Genomic DNA, 25,135 nt, shown 5'->3' on the forward strand with positions numbered 1-25,135 from the left:
AGCAAAATGGACCCAATTCCTGGGTCATCCACTCTAATAAGTGAGTTCTTGACAGCTACTTATTCCTCAGTGCCTCAGTTTCTTCATCTGTCAAATTAGGATTATAACAATATTTACTTCTTACTAGGAAATATATGAAAAATATTTTTAGCACAATCTGCCTAAAGTAGGAGCTCAATGAACACTATCTATAACAATAACCAAACCCATTATCATCGAGTTGATTCTGACTCATAGCAACCCTATAAGACAGAGTAGAACTGCCCAGTAGTGTTTCCAAGGCTGTAAATCTTTATAGAAGCAAACTGCCACATCTTTTCTCCCATGGAGCAACTGATGAATTTGAATGGCCAACCTTTCAGTTAGCAGCCAAGCACTTAACCGCTGCACCACCAGGGCTACTACCTATAACAATAAAAAAAAAAAAAAAAAAGAAACACCTAAATTCAAATACTAATACTGTCCTGCATTAATCAATGTACCCAAATCTACATGAGATGGTAAATAATAATGAATAGTCCTACCTAATGTATTACATTATGTCCTTTAGCACATGCTTCTTTACTTTTTTCCTTTTTTTAAGTAGAGATAGATCAGATAAAATTACCTTTTAGTGTAAAAATGGCCATTACAACAAGAGCAATATCAATGAGAAAAATACAGGTGAATTTGTTCAGAATGCATTCCTTTCAGAATTGGTGCTGAAAGGGCTAATTGTAAAAGTCTCTTTCTACATGTGTTGTGTTCACGGGTGGTAAACATGGCACTAATCAAAAAGGACCACATGCAAAGAGCTTACAGATTCTCTGCCAGAATGTGCCTGTGTGGCTGTTGTAATAGCTGAAGCATAAGCTCTCCCAACTGATGGGCCAAAGGGTATTTCTGTTTCCATGAAGTACAATATGACAAAAAAAAAAAGGAAATTTCAAAGAAATATTTGCCATTGACATGAGTCAATATTTTAACTTTTTTGAATAATTTATTGTGTTTTAGGTGAAAATTTATACAGCAAATTAGATTCCCATTCAACCATTCATCCGCAGATTGTTCTGTGACATTGGCTACAATGCCCACAAAGCGTCAGCACTCTCACCATTTCCACCCCGCCTGCCCCAGTTTCACTGCCCGTCCTTGCCTTCTCATCTTTGCTTTTGTGAAAATACCCACCGTATGGTTTCCTGTAGTTAACTGTTTAAAGGAGCGTATTCCTCATAGGTGTTATTGTGTATTTTATAGGCCAATCTATTATTTGGCTGAAAGGAAATCTCTAGGAGTGGCTTCAGTTCCAGGTAAAAGGGTATCCCAGGGCAATAGTCTAGGGGGTCAGGTTTGGTATTGGTATCACGTTTTCATATTAAGTTGGGTCTTGAGAAAAGCTAACATACTTTCTCAAAGTACAATAAGCGTGGCTTCCAAACAATGCTATTTCTCATAGAAATGAACTTGGGACAATTGCTAAGAAGACATGGGGTTTCTTGGTGCCAGCTCTGATCGAATTCTAGGATTCCTCTAGAGAATTAAGTACCTCGATGTTGTGTCAAATATCTAATCCAATAATTCCTACTTTTGATCCTGAGGATTCCAAGTCATTTAAAATTTGATTTTTTTTTTTAACTTCTACTAATTTATTCTTCCTTAAAAATAACTTTGGTGTTGCCATGATAAAAAGGTCATGAAGTAGGAGAGATCAATAGATAAAACTTCCTCTGCACAAAGAATCCTTAGATTCATGGTTTCTAAGGCTGTAATTTTTTTTTTAACTTAAAAAAATTTTTTTTATGATGCATTAGATGAAAGCTTACAGAGTAAATGAAACTAAATAAAAGCTTACAGAGTAAAGTTCCCCATTAGATAGTTTGTACATATGGTGTTCCATGGTGTTGGTTTCATTCCCCACAATTTGTCAGCACTCTTCATTTTAAGTTTATATTAGTGGCGAAATGAAGAAAGAAGGGAGAGACTTGAGATTTGAAGGAGTATGTATACATATCCATTCATACATGCATGTATACGTGTACGCATACATCCACTCGTGGTGATCGGCTGGATTTCAGAATAGAACTGTGCTCAATAAGGTTTTCAATGGATGATTTTTCAGAACTGTCTTCCAAGGTGCCTCTGGGTGGACTTGAACAACCAACCTTTCAGTTAGCAGCTAAGGGCTTAACTATTTGTGTGACTCAAGGAGAAATATATACGTGTGTGTATATATATGGTATAATTTCTTGTTGCAGTCATCATCTTCAATAGGAAAAAAAGAGAGACTTCCTGTCTTGGTTATCTAGTGCTGTATGACAGAAATACCAGAAGCAGATAGCTTTAACAAAGATAAATTTATTTCTCACAGTCTAAACCCTGGCCACTAACCAAAAGGTCGGCAGCTCAAATTCGCCAGGCGCTTCTTGAAAACCCTACCGGGCAATTCAACTCTGTTCTATAGGATCACTGAGTTAGAATCGGCTAACGGCAACAGGTTTACTTTAGGAGGCTAGAAGTCTGAATTCAGGGTGCCAACTCCAGGGAAAGGGTTTCTCTCTCTGTTGGTTCTGGGGGAAGATCCTTGTTTTCAATCTTCCCCTGATGTAGGAACTTTTCAGTGAAAGGACCCCGGGTCCAAAGGACGTGTGCTTCTGGCTCTTCTTCCTTGGTGGTAGTGAGGTCCCCTCCCGCCTCCCCTGCTTACTCCTCTCTTTTACATGTCAAAAGAGATTGATTTAAGACACAATCTAATCTTGTAGATTGAGTCTTGCTTCATTACCGTAACTGCCTCTAATCCTACCTCATTAACATCATAGAGGTGGGATTTACAACACATCAGATCACAAAATGGTAGACAACCACACAATACTGGGAATCATGGCCTAGCCAAATTGACAGATATTTTTGGGGACACAGTTCAATCCATGACACACTCCTATTGCTGCTACTTCCTTCTAAAAAAAAAAAAAAACCTTCTACCTAGCAATTATTAATATTTTGTGATGGGTCAGGCACTGTGCTAAGCACTTTACCTGTATTAACTCATTTAATTACTGCAACAACCCTATTATGTAGAATTCTTTATTATTTCCATTTTACAAGTGAGAAAAACAAGAGACACTGAATACCATGCCCAAGGTCCCCCGTGGTACAAAATCAAACAGTCTGCCTCCAGAATATTCTTAGGCTAGACCACTTCTCTGTATTAAAGCTGGGACATTTTGGGGGGGGAAAAGGAAAATTTCTATTATCCTCACGGATTTTTTTTTCTCTCTTATTCCTTCTAACTGGACAATCACTCTATACTTTCAAATGTTGTGTGTGTGTATAAAATTTATAGCTTGAGACGGTGATGTCGTCTATTTGGTGTTCGATGGTATGTGAAATCAGCTGGCTGTCTTGGTCTAGGAGCTGAGACACAGGTGCTCACATTACACAATAAATAGGGGCACAGGTTTAATGGACATTTAAGTTAGCAGGCACTGTGAAGAGGCGAAGAAAGGTGGGGACACAATAAATTGAAAACTTTCACCCTTGGCAGAGGTCTCTGTTGCCTAGTCATGGGTGAGTACAATCTGGCTGGTTTTCTTTTTGCTTTATAGAAGCTTGTCTCTGTATCTTTCTTCTATTTTTTAACTGTGTTTAAAATATATACAACCAAACATACAGCAATACAACAATTTCTACATGTGTAATGCAGTAATATTGATTCTTCAAGTTGTGCAACCAATCTCACTATCTTTTTCTGTATTTTTCTTAAAGTATGACTATATAGAGTCACTATGAGTCAGAATTGACTCAATGGCGATAGGTTATAGCTATACAAATACTTTCAAAAAAATTGTCCTTATCTCACAAATAAAAAGAACAGCAAGGTAGAGATGAGCATGGAATAATATTTCTTAGAGATTATTAATACCTGATTAGTTCTGGACAGAAATAGTTGTAAGGTCCACACTCACTGGTGGCCCAAGGTCTACGCTCACATAGCAATTGGCATGACTTTTGACAGATTAAAGAAAAATGCCTCCGGTTGACCAGGAAACTGAAGATGTAAAAGCATTCTGGCAGGCTACACCATTTCAATTTATGGGTGAATTCAGAAACTCTCACCATCAATGTAAAATTTTTTATCTATAAATTCCCTCATACAAAGAAAGTGGAAAAGGGAAGGAAACAGCCTTTTTAGTCAGGGCAATTTATTAGCTTTGCTTAAGCCTGTGCAAGAATGTAAACTAGTACTTTTGTGAAATGTCTTCTAACATATTCAAATCACTTCTTCCAAATCCTCGAGTTCTTAGCTGATTTAGTTGCATATGGCTCCTGGGGAAAAAGCCAGGGGGAGGGTTTTGAATACATCTGTAAACCAAATCATAGCAATTTAGTGTGAAATGTTGGACAAATATTGGCAGGCTGTCTATTTACCAAATCTATTACTGCTTTTGGATCAAAAGGGGAAAAATTTATTAATTAAATTGGAAGATGAAGGGTTCATTACCCTGCTATTAAGATGTAAGAAACCACCTTTTTTCCTTCATTTTAATCCCATCCAAGGGTCTCATTAAGAATAACAAAAAGCAATTGTAATCAAGCTGCGACAAATAGCGAAGGGATAATCCTATATGTGCCTTATAAATTACTAAGTCAGTGATATGATAGAAGGATGAAGACTTAATTCATGATGGCTATTTATATACGTATATTGAGAAATTTCCTTTGTTTTTTTTTTAAAAAAATCCTTATTTCCAAAAGCCATTATTGGCCTCTGTTTTTAATTCATTTTGACTAAAATAGTATCATAAATATAAGCTAACACTTACTAAGCACATAGGACATGCCATGTACTGTGGTAAAAGCTTGACAGGAATTAATTTATTTAATCCTAAAAATAACTATTCAAACAGTAATATGATTATCCCCACTTTTATAGATGCTGCAACTGAGGCAGAGTAATAAATTAGCTTGCTCAAAGTCACACAGAATTCATCTGTATTAGAAAAGGGTTTAGAATCTGTCAGTCTTACTCCAAGCTCTTTCTTCTAGCAAGATGTGTTATGCGTTATGCCTTCAACAAATACTTGATGAACTCCAAAACTATTTTCTGAATGTGGAACAAGGAATGACATTTGTCAAATTTATTATTTAGGAGCCCATTTAGACTTCCTCTATCAAAAGAATTCTCTGCTTTTATAAACCATATTACTACCATATTTTTATTAGGTGGGTAGTGCAGAGTAAACACGGGTGGCTACTAACCAAAAGGTTGGAGGTTCAAGTCCACCCAGAAGTGCCTTGGAAGAAAGGCCTATTGATCTACTTCTGAGGAAAGCAGTCATTGAAAATCCTATGGAGCACATTTCTACTCTGACACACATGGGATTGCCATGAGTTGGAGCTGACTTCACACCAGCTGGTGGTGGTAGATTGTCTGTATAATGACTTCTCAAAGAATTAATAAATAAAGCAATTGAATTTTACAAGCATGTTTAAATTTCACAAATGTTTTTGGGTAGTAGAGAGTGAATATTGGGCTAACCAGTCTTACTCTACTTTCTTAAAAACTCGTACCTTAAGAAAACATCGGTCTCCTTTAAGCTAACAACTGAAAAATGATTCAAGAACAATCCTATTTAAGCACTCTCAGAAATATCCTAGGGAAACCATATAATTTTGGGAAGACAACTTGCAAATGAGCTGGTCCATAAATCCACTCAATGTGACATTTTGGTCTCTAAAATCTTTGACATACCATATAGCCAACGGGAACACTTCCTCACTGTACAGTGTATTCCTTCTTTAAGTATTTCTAATTCTTTTAAAGGTACTCCTTATATGAAGCCAAACACTTGTCCCTCAAATTTCTGCCTGTGGTGAGGTTTCTCTTAAATTATTCTCCATGATCCCTGCCCCCTAGAGTCCATGTTCTATGTAATCTCCTCCCCTTGAGTGTGGGCAGGACCTGTGACTTTAACCAAAAGGATCCAGCAAAGGGGATGGGATGTCACGTCTATGATTATGTCCTTAGCCCAACAGGCTGCAAGGAGCAGAATTCTGTCAACAGATACATGAGTGTGGAAACAGATATTTGCCTGTTGAACCTTGAGATGAGGCCATAGTCTTGGCAAATGCCTAGGCTGCAGACTAGTGAGACACCTGAAGCAGAAAACCCAATCAGTTAAGCATTGCCTGGATTCCTGATCCACAGACACTGTGAGATAATAAATATATGTAATTTTAAGCCGCTAAGTTTGTGATGAGTTCATAGTGATAGTTCAGTGGTAGAATTCTTGCCTTCCACACGGGAGACCTGGGTTTGATTCCTGGCCAAGTCACCTCATTCACAGCCACCACCCGCCTATCAGTGGAGGCTTGTGTGTTGTTATGATACTGAACAGGTTTCAGTGGAGCTCCCAGACTAAGACAGACTGTGAAGAAAGGCCTGGCAATCTCTTCTGAAAATTAACCAGTGAAAATCCTATGGATCACAATGGTCTTGTCCACACTGACCATGGGTGTCTTAGTTATCTAGTGCTGCTATAACAGAAATACCACAAGTGGATGACTTTAACAAACAGAAGTTCATTCTCTCACAGCCTAGGAGGCCAGAAGTCTGCACTTAGGGCACCAGCTCCAGGGGAAGTCTTTTTCTCTCTGTTGGTTCTGGGGGAAGGCCCTTGTCATCAGTCTTCTCCTGGGTCTAGCAGCTTCTCAGTGCAAGGACACTGGGTCCAAAGGATGTGCTGTATTCCCATCCCTACTTTCTTGGTGGTAGGAGGTCCCTCTCTGCTCTGCTCAATTCTCTCTTTTATATCTCAAAAGTGATAGATTCAAGATACAGTCTAACCCTGTAGATTGAGTCCAGCCTCATTAACATCATAGTGGTTAGGAGTTACAACACATAGGATAATTATATCAGATCACAAAATGGTGGACAACCATACAATACTGGGAATTATGGCCTAACCAAAATGACACACATTTTTGGGGGGAATGCAATTCAATCTTTAACAATGGGGATAGCACAGACAGGACCAAGAAGCATTTTATTTGTTTTTGAAAGGGGTCACCTTGAGTTGGAGCGACTTGACGGCAGGTAACAACAGCAACAAGTTTTTGGTAATATTCTTATGAAACAATAGATAACTAATAAATAATGCACTGTCCTTTCTGGTTTGAATGCTAATCCTTCTTAAGAAACTTCATGAAAAATAATAAAATTATATTAGTGTCGGTAGTTCTACCATAATAGTTCTGCCCTATACTGAGTATACACTGTGCCAGACACTTTACATCACTAGGTACCTAACATAAATGATCTCATTAATCCTCATAGTAGTTGTTGTTAGGTGCCATGGAGTTGGTTTCGGCTCATAGCAACCCTATCTAGGTACAACACAGTGCCATCCTCACAATCATTATGCTTGAGCCTATTGTAGGAGCCACTGTGTCAATCCATCTGGTTGAAGGTCTTCCTTTTTTTTGCTGATTCTATACTTTACCAAGCATAATGTCCTTTTCCAGGGACTGATCCCTCCTGATAACATGTCCAAAGTATGTGAGACAAAGTCTCGCCATCCTTGCTTCTAAGGAGCATTCTGGTTGTACTTCTTCCAAGACAGATTTGTTCCTTCTTTTGGCAGTCCATGATATATATTCAATATTCTTCACCAACACCATAATTCAAAGGTATCAAGTCTTCTTTGGTTTTCCTTATTCATTGTCCAGCTTTTGCAGGCATATGAGACGATTGAAAACACCATGGCTTGGGTGAGGCGCATCTTAGTCTTGAAGGTGACATCTTTCCTTTTAACACTTTAAAAAGGTCTTTTGAAGCAGATTTGCCCAATGCAATACATCATTTGATATCTTGACTGCTGCTTCCATGGGCATTGATTGAGGATCCAAGTAAAACGAAATCCTGACAATTTCAATCTTTTCTCCATTTATCATGATCTCAACCTTACAAATAATAAGTTACAATCTCCAGTTTGAGAACCTGAGGCTCAAAGGAAACAAGTAACTCACCAAGATCACACAGCTAGTATGTAGGGAGGCAGCATCTATAGCCAAGGCTGATTGCTTTTCTCACTTTGCCACACAGCTTCATATTTCATTTGTTTCAAAAAAAAAAAAAGGTATTCAATGTTTATTTGAAAGATCCTATGTGAACTAATAAGCAACATTATGATAAATAGACAAAATATTGAAGTTGCCAAGGATTTCAGTGCACCTGGCCCAAGACGTGGTATTTTCGATAGCTTCATATGCATGTGAAAGCTGGAAAATGAATAAGGAAGACCAAGGAATAATTGATGCATTTGAATTATAGTGTTGGTGAAGAATATTGGATTGCCAAAAGATCAAACAAACCTGTCTTGGAAGAAATACAGCCAGAATGTTCCTTAGAAACGAGGATGGCGAGACCTCATCTCACATACTTTGGACTTGTTATAGAGTTGCTATGAGCTGGAACTCATTCTATAAGGCCAGCATTACCCTGATACAAACACCAGACAAAGGTACTATCAGAAAAGAATTCTACAGACCAATATACCTTATACACAGAGAGGCAAACATTTTAAGCAAAATTTTAGTAAATAAATCCAACAATATAATAAAAGAATAATACCTCATGACCAGGGTTTATTCCAGGAATGTAGGATTTAATCCAGGATTTACTGTAAGGTTTAGTTCAGGAATGTAGCTCTGCCAGAAAAGTGAACAAATCTGTCTTGGAAAAAGTATAGCCAGAATATTCCTTAGATGTGAAGATGGCAAAACTTTGTCTCAAGTACTTTGGACATGTTATCAGCAGGGACCAGTCCCTGGAGAAGGACATCATGCTTGGTAAAACAAAGGGTCAGTGAAAAAGGAGAAGATCTTCAACAAGATGGATTGACACAGTGGCAGCAACAATGAGCTCAAACATAGCAACAATTGTGAATGGTACAGAACTGGGCAGTGTTTTGTTCTGTTGTACACAGGGTTGCTATGAGTCGGAACCAACTCCATGGCATCTAACAACAACGATGTGACAAACACAGGTCTAGGCCTCAGATGGCACAGTGATTTGACAACACATTTAGATTTGAATGGTTTACTTCATCCTTCATTCCCACTCCCTCACCGAATCTTATTGACTATAGACTAAAAATTCCTAATTCTTCAACCATTTTTTCAATTGCACATATACTGTGATTTTGAGATTTTTTTTTTAATTTTCATTTTGCTCTCCTGTCAATCTTTTACAGTTTTTACCCTTTTTTTAAAAAAAAAATTTATAGTGTATTAAGTGAAAGTTTACAAATCAAGTCAGTCTCTCATACACAAATTTAAATACACCTTGCTATATACTCCTGGAAACCCTGGTGGCATAGTGGTTAAGTGCTACAGCTGCTAACCAAAAGGCTGGCAGTTCGAATCTGCCAGACACTTCTTGGAAACTCTATGGGGCTGTTCCACTCTGTTCTGTAGGGTCGCTATGAGTCAGAATCTACTCGACAGCAATGGGTTTGTTTGTTTGTTTTTTATATACTCCTAGTTGCTCTCCCCCTAATGAGACAGCACACTCCTTCTCTCCACTCTCTGTTTTCAGGTCCATTCGGCTAGCTTCTGACTGCCTCTGGCCTCTCATCTCCCCTCCAGACAGGAGCTGCCCACATAATCTCACGTGTGTTCTTGATCCAAGAAGCTCAGTTTTCACCAGTATCATGTTCTATCTCATAGTCCAGTCCAATCTCTATCTGAAGAGTTGGCTTTGGGAATGGTTCCTGTGTTGGGCTAACAGAAGTTCTGGGGACCATGACCTCCAGGGTCCTCCTAGTCTGAGTCAGACCATTAAGTCTGGTCTTTTTACAAGAATTTGAGGTCTGAATCCCACTGCTCTCCTGCTCCCTCAGGGGTTCTCTCTTGTGTCCCCTGTCAGGGCAGTCATTGGTGGTAGCCGGGCACCATCTAGTTCTTCTGGCCTCAGGCTGATATAGTCTCTGGTTTATTTGGCCCTTTCTGTCTCTTGGGTTCAAAATTACCTTGTGTCTTTGGTGTTCTTTGTTTTCCTTTGCTCCAGGTGAGTTGAGACCATTTAATGCATCTCAGATGGCTGCTTGCTAGTGTTTAAGACCCCAGGCGCCACTCTCCAAAGTGGGATGCAGAATGTTTTCTTAATAGACTTTATTATGCCAATTGACTTAGATGTCCCTGGAAACCATGGGCCCCAAGCCCCCTGCTATGCTGGCCTTCGAAGCATTCAGTTTATTCAGGAAACTTCTTGGCTTTTGGTTTAGTCCAGTTGTGCTGACCTCTCCTGTATTGTGTGTTGTCTTTCCCCTCATCTAAAGTAGTTCTTATCTACTATCTAATTAGTAAGAACCCCCTCCCTCCATCCCTCCCCACTCTTGTAACCGTAAAAGAATATTTTTTTCTCTGTTTAAACTTTTTTTTGAGTTCAATAATAGTGGTCTCATACAATATATGACCTTTTGCAACTGACTAATTTCACTCAGCATAATGCCTTCCAGGTTCCTCCATGTTATGAAATGTTGCACAGATTCATCATTGTTCTTTATTAATGGGTAGTATTCCATCGTGTGAATATTATTTATCCATTCATCCATTGAGGGGCACCTTGGTTGCTTCCATTTTTGCTTTTGTAAACAGTGCTGCAGTGAACATGGGTGTGCATATGTCTGTTCTTGTAAAGGCTCTTATTTCTCTAAGATAAATTCCAAGGAGTGGGATTGCTGGATCGTGTGGTAGTTCTATTTCTAGTCTTTTAAGAAAGTGCCAAATCAATTTCCAAAGTGGTTGTACCATTTTACATTCCCACCAGCATTGTAGAAGTGTTCCAGTCTTTCCACAACCTCTCCAACACTTATTATTTTGTGTTTTTTGGATTAATGCCAGCCTTGTTGGAGTGTGGAATCTCACTGTAGTTTTGATTTGCATTTCTCTAATGGCTAATAATTGTGAGCATTTCCTCATGTATCTGTTAGCTACCTGAATGTCTACTTTAGTGAAGTGTCTATTCATATCCTTTGCCTATTTTTTAATTGGGTTATTTGTCTTCTTGTAGTTGAGTTTTTGCCGTATCATGTAGATTTTAGAGATCAGACGCTGATTGGAAATGTCATAGCTAAAAACTTTTTCCCAGTCTGTAGGTAATCTGTTTACTCTTTTGGTAAAGTCTTTGGATGACCATAGGTATTTGATTTTTAGGAGTTCCCAGTTACCTAGTTTCTCTTCTGCATTGTTAGTAATGTTTGTATACTGTTTATGCCATATATTAGGGCTCCTAGCATTGTCACTTTTTTCTTCCATGATCTTTATCATTTTAGATTTTATATTTAGGTCTTTGATCCATTTTGAGTTGGTTTTTGTGCAGGGTGTGTGGTATGGGTCTTGTTTCATTTTTTTTGCAGATGGATATCCAGTTATGCCAGCCCCATTTCTTGAACAGACTATGTTTTCTGCATTTAACTGACTTAGGGGCTTTGTCAAATATCAGCTGCTCATACATGGATGGATTTATTTCTGGATTCTCAATTCTGTTCCATTGGTCTATGTATCTGTTGTTGTACCAGTACCAGGCTGTTCTGACTACTGTGGTGGTATAATAGGCTCTAAAATCAGGTAGAGTGAGGCCTCCCACTTTGTTTTTCTTTTTCTGTAATGCTTTACCTATTCCGAGCCTCTTTCCCTTCCATATGAAGTTGGTGATTTGTTTCTCTGCCTCATTTAAAAATGTCTTTGGAATTCGGATTGGAATTGCATTGTATCTATAGACCACTCTTGGTAGAATAGACACTTTTATAATGTTAAGTCTTCCTACCCATGACCAAGGTATGTTTTTCCACTTACGTAGGTCTCTTTTCTTTCTTGTAGTGGTGTTTTGTAGTTTTCTTTGTATAGGTCTTTTACGGCTCTGGTATTTTATCTTCTTGGGGGCTACTGTAAATGGTATTGATATGGTAATTTCCTCTTCGATGTTCTCTTTGTTGGTGTAGAGGAATCCAACTGATTTTTTTGTTTGTCTTGTACCCTGATACTCTGCTGAACTCTTATTAGATTCAGTAGTTTTCTTGAGGATTTCTTAGGGTTTTCTGTGTATAAGATCGTGTCATCTGCAAATAGAGATACTTTTACTTCTTCATTACCAATCTGGATGCCTTTTATTTCTTTATCTAGCCTAATTGCTCTGGTTAGGACCTCCAGCACAATGTTGAATAAGAGTGGTAGGCATCCTTGTTTGCTTCCCAATCTCAAGAGGAATGCTTCAGACTCTCTCCATTTAGGATGATTTTGGCTGTTGGCTTTGTATAAATGCCCTTTATTATGGTGGGGAATTTTTCTTCTATTCCTATTTTGCTGAGAGTTCTTATCATGAATGGGTGTTGAACTTTGTCAAATGCCTTTTCTCTGTCAATTGATGAGATGATGTGGTTCTTGCCTTTTGTTTTATTTATAATGGATTATATTAATTGTTTTTCTAATGTTGAACCATCCCTGCATAAAAAAAAAAAACAAAAAAAAACCATACCTGGTATAAATCCCATTTGGTCATGGTGAATTATTTTTTTGCTATGCTGTTGAGTTCTATTAGCTAGAATTTTGTTGAGGATTTTTGCATCTAAGTCATGAGGGATATAAGTCTGTAATTTTCTTTTTTGTGGAATCTTTACTTGGTTTTGATATCAGGGATATGCTGGCTTCATTGAACAACTTTGGGAGTATTCCGTCCTTTCCTACACTCTGAAATACCTTTAGTAGTAGCTGTGTTAACTTTTCTCTGAAAGTTTGAGCTTTTACCTTTTTTTTAATATTCATTTACAATGTAGTATTTTAACTAAATCATAAAATTGAAATACTACCTATAAAACTAATAGAAGTAAAGGAACTTGCCAAAATTACAATGAAAATGATTTCCCTTTTAGAATTGACACATCAAGTTGATAGTATGAATGAGTAAAAAAAGTGAATATGAGTAATATGATTAATATGTTTCATACTATAAATAAATATATCTGGAATTTTTTTCACCCCCCAAAAGAGGAGGTATTACACATTAAAAAATATATATAGAATGTTAACCAAAATGATCTGCTATTAGGTCTGTACCAGGTTGAACTGTGCCCTCCAAAAAGATATGTCCATGTCCTAACTCTTGGATTATGTGAACGTGAACTTATTGGGAAAAGAGTCTTTGCTAATATAATTAAGTTTAGAATCTCTAGATGAAATCATCCTGGATTTATAGTGGTTCCTAAATCCCATTACAAGAGTCCTTAAAAGAGACAGGCAGAGGGAGGTTTAAGACAGACAGAAGAGGGTAAGACATAAACATAGACGAGAATGCCGTATGAAGACAGAAGCAGAGAATGGACTGTTCTGTCTACAAGCCAAGATGCTCCAAGGACTGCTGGCAGCCACCAGCCTCTTGTAGAGAGTCACGGAACAGATTCTCCCTCAGAGCCTCCAGGAGGAAACAGCTCCACAGACACCTTGATTTCACACTTCTAGCTAGCAGAACTGTGAGAGAATAAACTTTGGTTCTTTTAAGCCACCACATTTGTCGTAATTTGTCATGATAGCAACAGGAAACTAATATAAGGACAAAAATCAAAATCTGATGTAGTCTTTGAAATAGAAATTATGTAGATTAAATAATTGAACCAAAGATAATAAAGTCAGACATTTAAGAACTAAAGAAGAGCCAAACAGCATGCTTTAAAAGACTAGAACAAGGATACACTTCCACATATGTCTTGAAAAGAGGAAATTAAAAAATATCTGTAAATAAACTTACAAATAGTTTAGAAATCTGAATTTTAAGAGCACTACATAAAATTTTGCAGAATGAAGCCAAGGTGGCAATAAGAGAACTAACTATTCACAACCCTAAGGGCAAACACAGCAGGAAAAATTACATAAATGAAGTAAGTACACATTTCGAGAAGGTAAAATAATAACAAAGGAAAACTAAATAAAGGGGAGTAGATGCAGAAAGACAAAAGCAAAAAATAATTAATTACACTCTATAAAATGAGATACCCCTAAAAGAATATGAGATACCAGCTACACATTGACTAGGAAACAATTTCTCCCTCTGGTTACTGAATTTGCTGATGTCATTGACCATATGATTTTGAGATTCCAGGATATGACTCTCCTTTGTCTTGTACAGGAAAGCGAACAGGTGACCCCTCATCTGGTATTTTTTTTTTTTTTTTGCCAAATTTAATATCAATTATATGAGAAAATCGTAGAAAACAAGCGTTCTGTGTGTTAATGAATTTTCACCCCCAGGGATTTCAGTTGCTAAAGACCTTTCTTCAGAATCAGCCTCGAAAATTAGCATTCAGGACGAATTTCGAAAACGATTATACTTAAGTTTGATAATTATAAATTGGGGAATGAATTTTTTTAAAATGGTGGTTCCAAAGATTTTTTTTGTGCAAAATATACTGGTTATATTAAAGTCTTTCATGTATCTATTTCCTTTCTCAAAGGATCTTCCTTTAAGCCTTCTTTCCTGAAAAGACGTTTTCACTTTAACATGAAAAACATACTGTGTCTCATGCAGCATATTTGCAGAAATTGCCTTCATATTTAAACAGCTTGTACTATTTCAGTTTTCCTGGTAAGGCAGAAGTATCCATCATACTAGTTAAGGTTTATATTACCCTGTAGCCAAGCAATTTATCATATCTCTACATCAGCAGTATCTTTGATTATTAATATTTGCTTGCAGAGGTGCACTTATGAACAAACCAAGCCACTATCTAATGTATTTTGCTTTTTACCTGAGCTGAAGTGCAGGGAAACTAAGTATGAAGACATATGATTTGAAAACAGTGACAAAGGATGCAGAAGCAGATATATTAAGTTAGTGTATGGAAAGACCTTACCAGAATTAACACGCTACATGTACAGTATAAACATGTACAGTATAAAGCATTGGGCAAATCTGCTGCAAAAGACCTCTTTAAAGTGTTAAAAAGCAAAGACGTCACCTTGAAGACTAAGGTGTGCCTGACCCAAACCATGGTATTTTCAATCGCTTCACATGCATGTGAAAGCTGAACAATGTGTAAGGAAGACTGAAGAAGAATTGATGCCTTTGAATTATGGTGTTGCTTAAGAATATTGAGTGTACCATGGACTGCCAAAAGAATGAACAAACCTGTCTTGAAAGAAGTACAGCCAGGATGCTTCTTAGAAGCAAGGGTGCCTAGACTTCATGCTCACATACTTTGGGCATGTTATCAGGACGGACCAGTCCCTGGAGAAGGACATCATGCTTGGTAAAGTAGAGGGTCAGAGAAAGAGAGGGAGACCCTCAACGAGATGGACTGACACAGTGGCTGCAACAGCGGGCTCAAGCATAACAACGATTGTGAGAATGGCGCAGAGCGGAGAGATATTTCGTTCTGTTGTACGTAAGGTCACAACGAGTCGGAACCGACCTGAAGGCTTCTAACAACAACATATACACTGTAAACAAGCCTAAAGAAATAGTAGGTGAATCATTTTTTCTCCTTTAGAAATAATTTCTATTTCCCAAATTTGCTCTGCTGTGAAACGGTAATTCTGTGAAACTCCAGAACAATTCATTCAGTTTTGAAGAGTAATTATAATCAAGGGGATGTGTAATGGGCTCAGGTTGTGAACGACCACCCTCTTCCAGGTCCTCCAAGCATTCTTTCAATGAATATTTATCAAGCATTCTTCCATCTGTCTAATACTTCTGGTGTCTTTCAGAAATATCAAACAAGTTTATGCATTGCCACTGGCTTCAGGAAGTTTGCTATCTATCTAGTTGGAGGGGGAACTGGAATCTTGCCTCGCTCCCCTAGTTCATTCAAAGAATCAGCTGCTCTTAGAATTCTTCCTACTTTCTGTCACTAGAATTCAATCACACCACCTGCGAACTACAGATTGTATTTGTCTCCCAGGTTTCTTCCAAGGATGGGGAGGGGCAGATGGTCTCTCTCTGTGCTGGTTATTTTCCATTGGCTATCCCTGGCCCTACACTATCTTTTTTTCTGCTCTGTCCCAGGGGAGGTGGATCTCTTATCTAATGCATCACTAGGCTGCTTTCTGGATGGCTGCCTGTAGACCAGTGGTTCTCAAAGTAGGGTACCTAGACCAGCAACATTACCATCACTTGAGAACTTTTTTGATAAAAATGCAAATTCTTGGCCCCACCCCAAGACTAGTAAATAATAAATTCTAGAGATGGGACCCAGCAATTCTGATGCATGCTCAGGTTTGATAAGCATTCCTGTTGGGTTTGGTGGATGGTAGGCACTGACAGGGGATCTAAGTACAGACAGAGAATAGTAGGTTTATTTCTTTTTATGCTTTCTTCTTGCTCTGGGTCACATTTTCCAACAGAGGCTGCATGCCTGCATGAAGTACAGTTCTTGTCAGGCAACAGTTGGTCCAATGTTTTAGCTCACTCTGGTCTCTAAAAATATTATTTTCTCCTTTCCCAGCTTCCAGCTTAAGAGCTGTAATGGCTTCCTGCTAGGTTCTAGGTCTCAAAGTCTACTGTTGTTTCTTTTAACCCTTTCTACACATAAGTTGGAGCCCTGGTGGCATAGTGGTTAACAGCTTGGCTGCTAACCAGAAGGTGAGCAGTTCAAACCCACCAGCTTGTCCTTGGAAAGCCTGTGGAGCAGTTCTACACTGTCCTATAGGGTCACTATGAGTGGAGATAACTCGATGGCATCTAACAACAACAACAATAACACACATGGGTTGGAGCTCTGGTGGCCTAGTGGTTGAGAGTTCATTCAACTGCTAACCAAAAAGTCAGCAGTTTGAATCTGCCAGCTGTTCCTTGGAAACTGTGTGGGGCAGTTCTACTCTGTCCTATAGGGCCATTGTGAGTCAGAATAGGCTATACACGGGGAAATAGTGCCTTCCTTTAAAGTCTTTTAAAGCATCTGGTTGGATTCTGTTTCCTGCTGGAACCCTCAGATACTGCTGCGCGTGCCTACAAATTTCTCCTACTCAGCCTTTCCCACTCTGAATCACCCTGTCAAAGACCCAGCTCAGATCATGATGGGTAACTGAGTTGGAATAATTTTTATTTACTTTAAAGTTTGGTTCCTTACAAAGGCAACCTCAAGAGCAGAAAGGCTTTGCAGGTGGTGATCTCAAGGAGATGAGGCCTTTCTAGCACTCCTGATATCTCAATGCATGGATAGCTTCTTGCCAAATACACGCAAACTTGTACGTGCACATTTGTGTGTGCACAAAAGCATGTGCTGTGTGTAAGTGTGAAGGCAAAAAGAAAAGAAAAAAGAGCATCAAGCTCTTCTGGCAAAAAGAGAAATGAAACCCTGAAAATCTCCTGCCAGCTGCTTCGAATGTCAGAATACATTTGTCAGAGAAACAATAGAATCTGGCTTGAAGAGCTCCTTGTTTTTTGGGTTCTCTCTGGGGAAAAAAAAAAAACTGAGATTAGCAAGAATGTGAAATATATCATAAACCCAACTGGGTGCTAATGCAAATGGCTTGCTTCCAAGTTCAGTAGTCTCGCCTGGTCAGCAAAGTTGTGCTAGTTTGTTTTCTTAAAAAAAAAAATTCAGAGCTGGTCATAGGAAATAATAAACATTAAAACAGCAGGTCAGTTTACCCAAGACAAACCAGCAGTGGCAAAAAATGAACTTGACACTACCTCTAGAAAATAGTCTTAAACATAAATGGTTTGACCGTGAACTTGAATCTAGCTTAGGATCAAAGTAAGGAAGAGCTGTAGTATACAAATGTTCTTAGAAATTTTCTATAATCAAAGTAGATTTTTTTCCCACACGTACAACAAATACTTATAACAATAGAGACATTTTCTCCCAAAGATATTAAATGAAATTGTTGCAATTATGAAACTCATTTTACAGAGAGGAAACTGAGAGCAGGTAAGGGAAGTCCCAGCAGCAAATAACCAACCAAACCCACTGCTGTTGAGTTGATTCTGACTCATAGCGACCCTATAGGACAGAGTAGAACTGCCCCATAGAGTTTCCAAGGAGCGCCTGGTGAATTCGAACTGCTGACCTTTTGATTAGCAGCTGTAGCACTTAACCACTGTGCCACCAGGGTTTCCAGGAAATACCTCACCAAACCAGCTCTGTCCAGTCAGCTCTGCGTCATGACAACCCCGTGTGTTTCAGAGTGAAACTGCACTCTGTAGGGGACTCAGTGGCTGGGGCCTTTTGAAGGTAGATCACCAGGTCTGTCTTCCGAGGCACTCCTGGGTGAATTCCAACTATCAGCCTTTCACTTGGGAGCCTAGGACTTAGCCATTTGTGCCACCCAGGGACGTCCTGAAGAAAATACAGGCCAAATGAAATGATTATTGCACTCTATCAAATAATCATACCTTTTAAACCTTGTGTTTTTTTTGTTTTTTTCCCAGAATACACAACATGGTTTTCAAAGCATGCACATCTTTTGTTTTTTCCATAATTTAGGTTTTGAGTACTTTAATTTGTCATCTATTATGAATAGCCCACTAGATTTAATGTGAATTTTAAATAAATATTTTTCTCTCTACTTAGATACATTTATTTTACAGATGTTTTATAGGCGTTCACTCTGCAGACACCGTGTCTACACTGGTGAGCGAAGCAGATGCATTACTTGTCCTAATGGAGCAAAAACTGTGATGCAGGGATGATAATAACATTGAAGATAACGGTGGTAATGACACAGCGGCTGCAGCGACGGGCTTGAACATAGAAACGATTGTGAGGGTGGCCAGGGTTGGGCAGTGCTTCGTTCTCTCCAGGACATAGGGTCACTACGAGTTAGAACCCACTGGATAGCACCTAACTACAACAACGCTGACTGACATAACCAAAAAAACAAACACACAAACAAACTCATTGCCGTAGACTCAATTCCCAACGCGTAGCAACCCTACAGGACAGAGTAGAAATGTCTCATAGGGTTTCCAAGGAGCGGCTGGTGAATTTGAAAGGCTGACTTTTAGGTTAGCAGCAGTAGCTCTTAACCACTGCACCACCAGGGCTAACCACACACACACAACCAAACCTGTTGCCGTCGTGTTGATTCTGACTCATAGCAACCCTATGGGACAGAACTGCCCCACACAGTTTCTAAGGAGCATCTGGTGGATTCAAACTGCCAACCTTTTAGTTAGCAGCCGTAGCACTTAACCACTACACCACCAGGGTTTCCATACACAGTATACTATAAATAACAATGAGAAATAACAACACCATATATCCCAGGACTTGTTGTCTCAAGGGGTATTAAAAAATTCTGCCTCTTAAATCTACTGCTAAATTTTATAATTAAGAATATCAAAGACAGGCTTTGCCCAACTATTTTAAGAGTATTCTCACCTGCTCTGGAGACCTGGCCCCACATAAGTCCCTGATCGGCACAACCACAGCCTGCCTTTGGCAGCTCCACTCTGCAAAGCCATAGAATTTAACTTCTCTCTGGGGTAGGGCAAGTTTAATTGAAAGCAGACATCATCTCTGTACAGGCATCTAATGGAGTCCAAGAAGGTCAACACAATCCTCAAATGACTCACTTTTTTTGGTACCAAGGACCTCTAACCACTCAGTTGCCATCAAGTCAGTTCCAATGCATGGTGATTCCATTTGTTTCAGAGTAGAAGTACACTCCTTAGAGGTTTCAATGCCTGTGATCTTTCAAAAGTAGCTCGCCAGGCCTTTTTTCTAAGGCAACTCTTGGTAGATTTGAACCACCAACTTTTTGTTAGTAGCCAATTGCTTAACTGTTTGAGCCACTCTGGGACTACACTAAAAACCTCTAACACTTCCAATATTGTCCTCACTAATTATTACTTTGCTTCTCTGTTCACATCTCATCAAACTATTAAAAAAAAAAAAAGGCAAAAAAACATTGAAACCTGACCTTTGAGATGCTTAAGAACTTAGAGATACTGGACTAAGAATTTTAGGTTCTTATTCCAGCTCTAGAAGCCCCGGTGGCGCAGTGGTTAAAGAGTTCAGCTGCTAACTGAAAGTTGGGCGGTTTGAATCTACCAGCCGCTCTGTGGGAGAAAGGTGGGGCAGTCTAGTTCGGTAAAGATTTACAGCCTTGGAAACCCTATGGGGCAGTTCTACTCTGTTCTATAGGATCCTTATGAGTTGAAATCAACTCAATGGCAGTGGCTTTTTTTGTTGTTGTTGTTCCAACTCTTTTTAGCTGCGTGACCTTGGATAAGTTATTTAACTTCAGGGTTTTGAGCTAGGCTATTAATTAAGCTAGCTTATGTACGTGATAGTCGGTATTGACTCGACGGCAGTGGGTCTCGTTTTTTTCTTTTTTTTAATGTACGTGAAGATATTGTAATAATTCCCAGTGTATTGTAAGCACTACATATGTATTTCCTACTAAAGCTCTTTGATTTTTTTGAATTAGAGAGTGATTTGTAGCAGGTGCCCATCTGTAAGGGACCGTATTCTCTAATCCCAGTTCATGCTCACCTACACTCTCTCCTGATGCCAGCATCTGCAAAGCTTCTCATTCCTCCTTGACAATTTTTCTTATTGTAGTAAAATACATATAATAAAACATTTTTTACACGTACGATTCGGTGACATTGAATTCCTTCATCATGTTGTGCAAACATCACCATTATCTATTTTCAAATTATTCCACCCCTCTCAGTGGCCCCTAAGCAGAGACTCCCTCTTTCCCCTCTCTCCTACCTCTGGTAACCACTAATAAACTTTGCTTTCTATACGTTTGCCTGTTTTATGTAAGTGGGGTCATAACAACGTTTGTTATTTTGAAAGTGACATTTCTCTCAGCATGATGTTTTCAAGGTTCATCCAAGTTGTAGCAAGCATTAAAACTTCATTTCTCTTTAAGGTTGAATAATATTCCATTGTGTGTATATACCACATTTTGTTTATCTATTCATCCATTGATTCCCCCTTGACAGATTTGCTTTGAGCAGAAAGGAAAAGCTCTTAGCTAGTGATTATATTCTTGAGACCAAAGAGTTCTCAGCACAGAGGGCCAGATGCCACCTTAAAGCCCAGTCACTAAAACAAGGAAAGCCTTGTAAGGACAGCCTGGTTACCAAGCTTGCGAACAGTGTCTTTGAGTTTATTCTTCTCTCATTTACTGGATCTCAGGCAGGCACCTAGCAAGAAAGTCGTTATGCTTTGCCAAGCTCATCACTTTCTGTGGCCATGTCCTCTGCATGACTGCTTGACCAATTTTTTCTGAACCTAGGCATATCATTGTGATCCTCATCTACAGTGAATAATCTCCGAGATTTCTCCCAATTAAAATTCCTTTAATTTTAATAACCCTTCATAAGTAAAAGGCTGTTAAAACACCCGTGACTTCTTCGGTGCTGTCGAGTTTGTTCCAACTCATAGCAAACTATGTACAACAGGACAAAACACTGCCCGGTCCTGCACTATTCTCACAATCGTTTTCATGCTTGAGCCCATTTTTGCAGCCACTGTGTTGATCCATCTCATTGAGGGTCTTCCTCTTTTTCTCTGACCCTCTACTGTAGCAAGATGACATCCTTCTCCAGGGACTGATCCCTCCTGATAATGTGGCCAAAATATGTGACACTTCTATATGTCCATATTAATAGCATTTCAATTTGGGGATCTGAATTTAAAAGTCACATCCCCTAGAAAGCATATGCTAACCCTCCAGTCTTGGTTGTTGTTATTGTTGTAGTTAAATGTCATCAAGTTGCCCTTCACCCTCCCACCCCCCAACTCATGGTGACCCCATGCGCAACAGAACAAAATGCTACCTGGTCCTGTGTTATCACCATGATTGATTGCAGATCAGGCCGCTGTGATCCATAGGGTCTGGTTATTATATGCTTCCATAAATAGCACCCTGTACTTCTCTGTGATTACACCAAACACATTTGTATTACTTATTCCACTTCTGTCAAAGTAGAGTCTAAGCTCCATGCAAATATCAAGATTGCCTATTTCACTGACCACTCCTTAGGGGTGAGGACAACTCTAGCTTCAGTCATATTTCCCAGTATCTAAAGCATATTTTGAGCCCTGGTGGTGCAGTGGTTAAGAGTTGGAATCCACCAGGTGCTCTTGGAAACCCTATGGGGCAGTTCTAAATGTCAGTGTTTTCAGGGTTCTTCCAATTATTTTTTTTCTTTAGATTTTTATTACTGCTTAATGTTCATAACCCTTATCTCTAAGTTCATTATGTAAGACAGCTCAGATTGTGGTTAGTTTTATGATGAAATATGGACTGAATTCAGGGAACTCTTCCAGGAAGGCTTAGAGATTGCTACGTTTAAAAGCTCCTGTGGTTTGAGCCATTAAACTGTAATCTCATTTAAACATCTTACCCTCCATTGTGAAAATCTTGCTTTTGCAGGATCCAGCGTGAATGAATATAAATCCCAATAAAATATGTTCGTGGGACTCATTAGTCTAGCCCTTTGCTTCACTTAAATTTACAGTGCCTGCTAATTCCTACTAGGTTCTTTTACAGTTTTAAAGGTATGCATGGACTCTTATCTTAAATTCATACTTGCTATGTACCACCCCTGAAATTCTTCCAGGTTTATATCCTGAATTTAAACAGAACATTTTTATAAGGTAATAATTTCTATAAGAACATGATATTTAAAACACAATACTTTATCCTCCTCTTTTAAGGAGCTTTCCAGAAAATTAGAAATAGCAAGATTATTGTTATTATCCTTGATCATTTAACCACGGTATTATATTTTATGTAATGGTTCTGTTTTGTTTATTAAAAATAAAAACATCAACAATGGCAACACTAGCAATTAGCATTTACTAAGTAGTGTTTGTCTAGGATGTAGTTGAGCTTTGTATTTTTTAACGTGTAAATCTCACAAAAAAAATCTGCACATTAAAGCACAATAAAAATTATACAAAAAGACTTCAAAAAATCTGCACATATTATTATTTCTATATATAAATGAAGAAATTGTGCTTCACACAAGTAGAACTCACCCAATATGAATTAGTTGATAAATGGGTAAATAAGAATTCAAAAGTAGTTCTTCCTGGGTCCCATGTACTTTCCATAATGCTACATTAAATGCATAAAATCATTTAATAAAAAATAAAGAAAATAAAAACTTGGCCTGTGCCCTTTGAGAAATTAATCAATTAGAAAAACCTAGTAACTCGAGGTTAACTGAGTAAGAAAAGGCTTAATATGAGCACAGAAGTGGGGCTCGCTTTGAAATTGTGGTTTCTCTGGTGCCTTTTCACAGAATGGAAATGTTTTACGTGTCTTTGTGTAGTGCCTTATATAATCCTATAGTGTGATAGTTCTTTCCATTCTTCTTCTGAACTTAGAAGGCAAAGAACATAGACAAATAAAGTCACTGTGAGAAAAGAAAAAGCTTTTCTCCCCCCCACCCAAACTGACATGTTAAAATTAAAACCATTATACCATGTCAATTGCCACTCAGTCAACTCCAACTCATGGTGACCCCATACCTGTCAGAGTAGAATCGTGCTCCACGGGGTTCTCAATGGCTCTATCTGAAATAGACTGTCAGGTCGTTTTTTTCCAAGGGTGAAGGAAATCAAAACTCTTATAATGGGATAAAGCAACAACTAAGGAAGATACTCTCCCTTTGAGCAAGTTACATTTTGTTAAAAGTTAAAACAAAAACTAGAACTGATAGGTAACAAAATATTTAATAATACACTTGTTAGAAATCATAATGGTTAGGAATTTGTTAAACTGCAAGAATAAGCAGAAAAAACAGCCATGAACAGCTTAAAACAGTTGTCTCAAACACTGGCTGACATTAGAACTACTCAGGAACAGTGGTTCAGGGGAGGGGAAATAGGGAGTCCTAGGTTTTTTAGGTACAGAGTTTCTGTTTGGAGTGTTGAAAAAGTTTTGAAATGTACAGGGCGGTAATTGTACAACATTGTGAATGTAATTAATGCTGCTGAATTGTATGCTTAAGAATGGTTAATATGGGAAATTTTATGTTATACATACTTTACCAAAAAAAAAGAATTGCCCAGGAAGGTTTATAAAATTACTGAACCCTGATCCCCACCCTTCAGTATTTTTTATGAAATCGGTCCCTTTAAGGGCCCAACCACAGGTATTTCTAAAACACTCCTCTAGTACTAGTTATCCATTGCTGTATAATGGGGCCCCTGGGTGGCACAGTTAGGGTCTTGACTGCTAACCGAAAGGTTGGGGGTTCAAATCCACCCAGAGGTGCCTCAAAAGGAAGGCCTGGCAATCTAATTCTCCAAAATCGCCATTGAAATCCCTTTGGAACATGCACAGTTCTACAACGGCACACACAGGGGCTGCCATGAGTCAGAACCGACTCCATGGCAACCAGGTGTTTTTTAAATTACTGCATAACAAATCACCCCAAAACTTAGTGCCTTAGCATAACAAGCATTATCTGCAGGTCAGGAATCTAGCTGGATGCCTCTAGCTTAGGCCCTCTCACAGGCTGCAATGAAGGTGGAGGCCAGAGCTACAGTCATCTCAAGGGTCTCCTGGGGGAGGTTGGACTTCCAAGCTCCCTCATGTGGTTGTTGGGTAGCCTGAGTCCTTTCAGGCTGTGTGAGCCTCTCAATAGACCAGCTCACAACAAGGCATTTGGCTTCCCTCAGAGTAAGCAAGTGAGAGAGCAACAGAGAGCACCCAGGAAGCCACCCTTACTTGTAACCTAATCTTGGAAGTGACATCTCATCACTTTGGACATATTCCATTCATTAGAAACAAACCGCTAGATCTAATGTGCCCTCAAGGGGACAGGATTACACAAGGATTTGAATACTGGGAAGCAGGAATCACTGAGGATTTATCAGTCAGGGTTCTCCAAAGAAACAGAACCAACTGGAGATTATGTGTATGTATTTACAAAATAATATATAGAGAGAGAAACATTTATTTTAAGGAACTGACTCATGTGATTGTAGGGGTTAGCAAGTCTGAAATATGTAGGGCAGGCCAGCAGGCTTGAAACTCAGGCATGATCTTCTGTGTTACAGTCTTGAGGAAGAATCCCTTCTCTTGTAATCCTCAGTTTTTGCTCTTAAGGACTTCTACTCATTGGATGAGTCCCACCCACGTTACTGAGGGTAATCTCCTTTACTTAGAGGCAATGGATGGTCAATGT

The sequence above is a fragment of the Elephas maximus genome, chromosome 20, assembly GCF_024166365.1.
Source record: "Elephas maximus indicus isolate mEleMax1 chromosome 20, mEleMax1 primary haplotype, whole genome shotgun sequence".
Classification (NCBI taxonomy): domain Eukaryota; kingdom Metazoa; phylum Chordata; class Mammalia; order Proboscidea; family Elephantidae; genus Elephas; species Elephas maximus.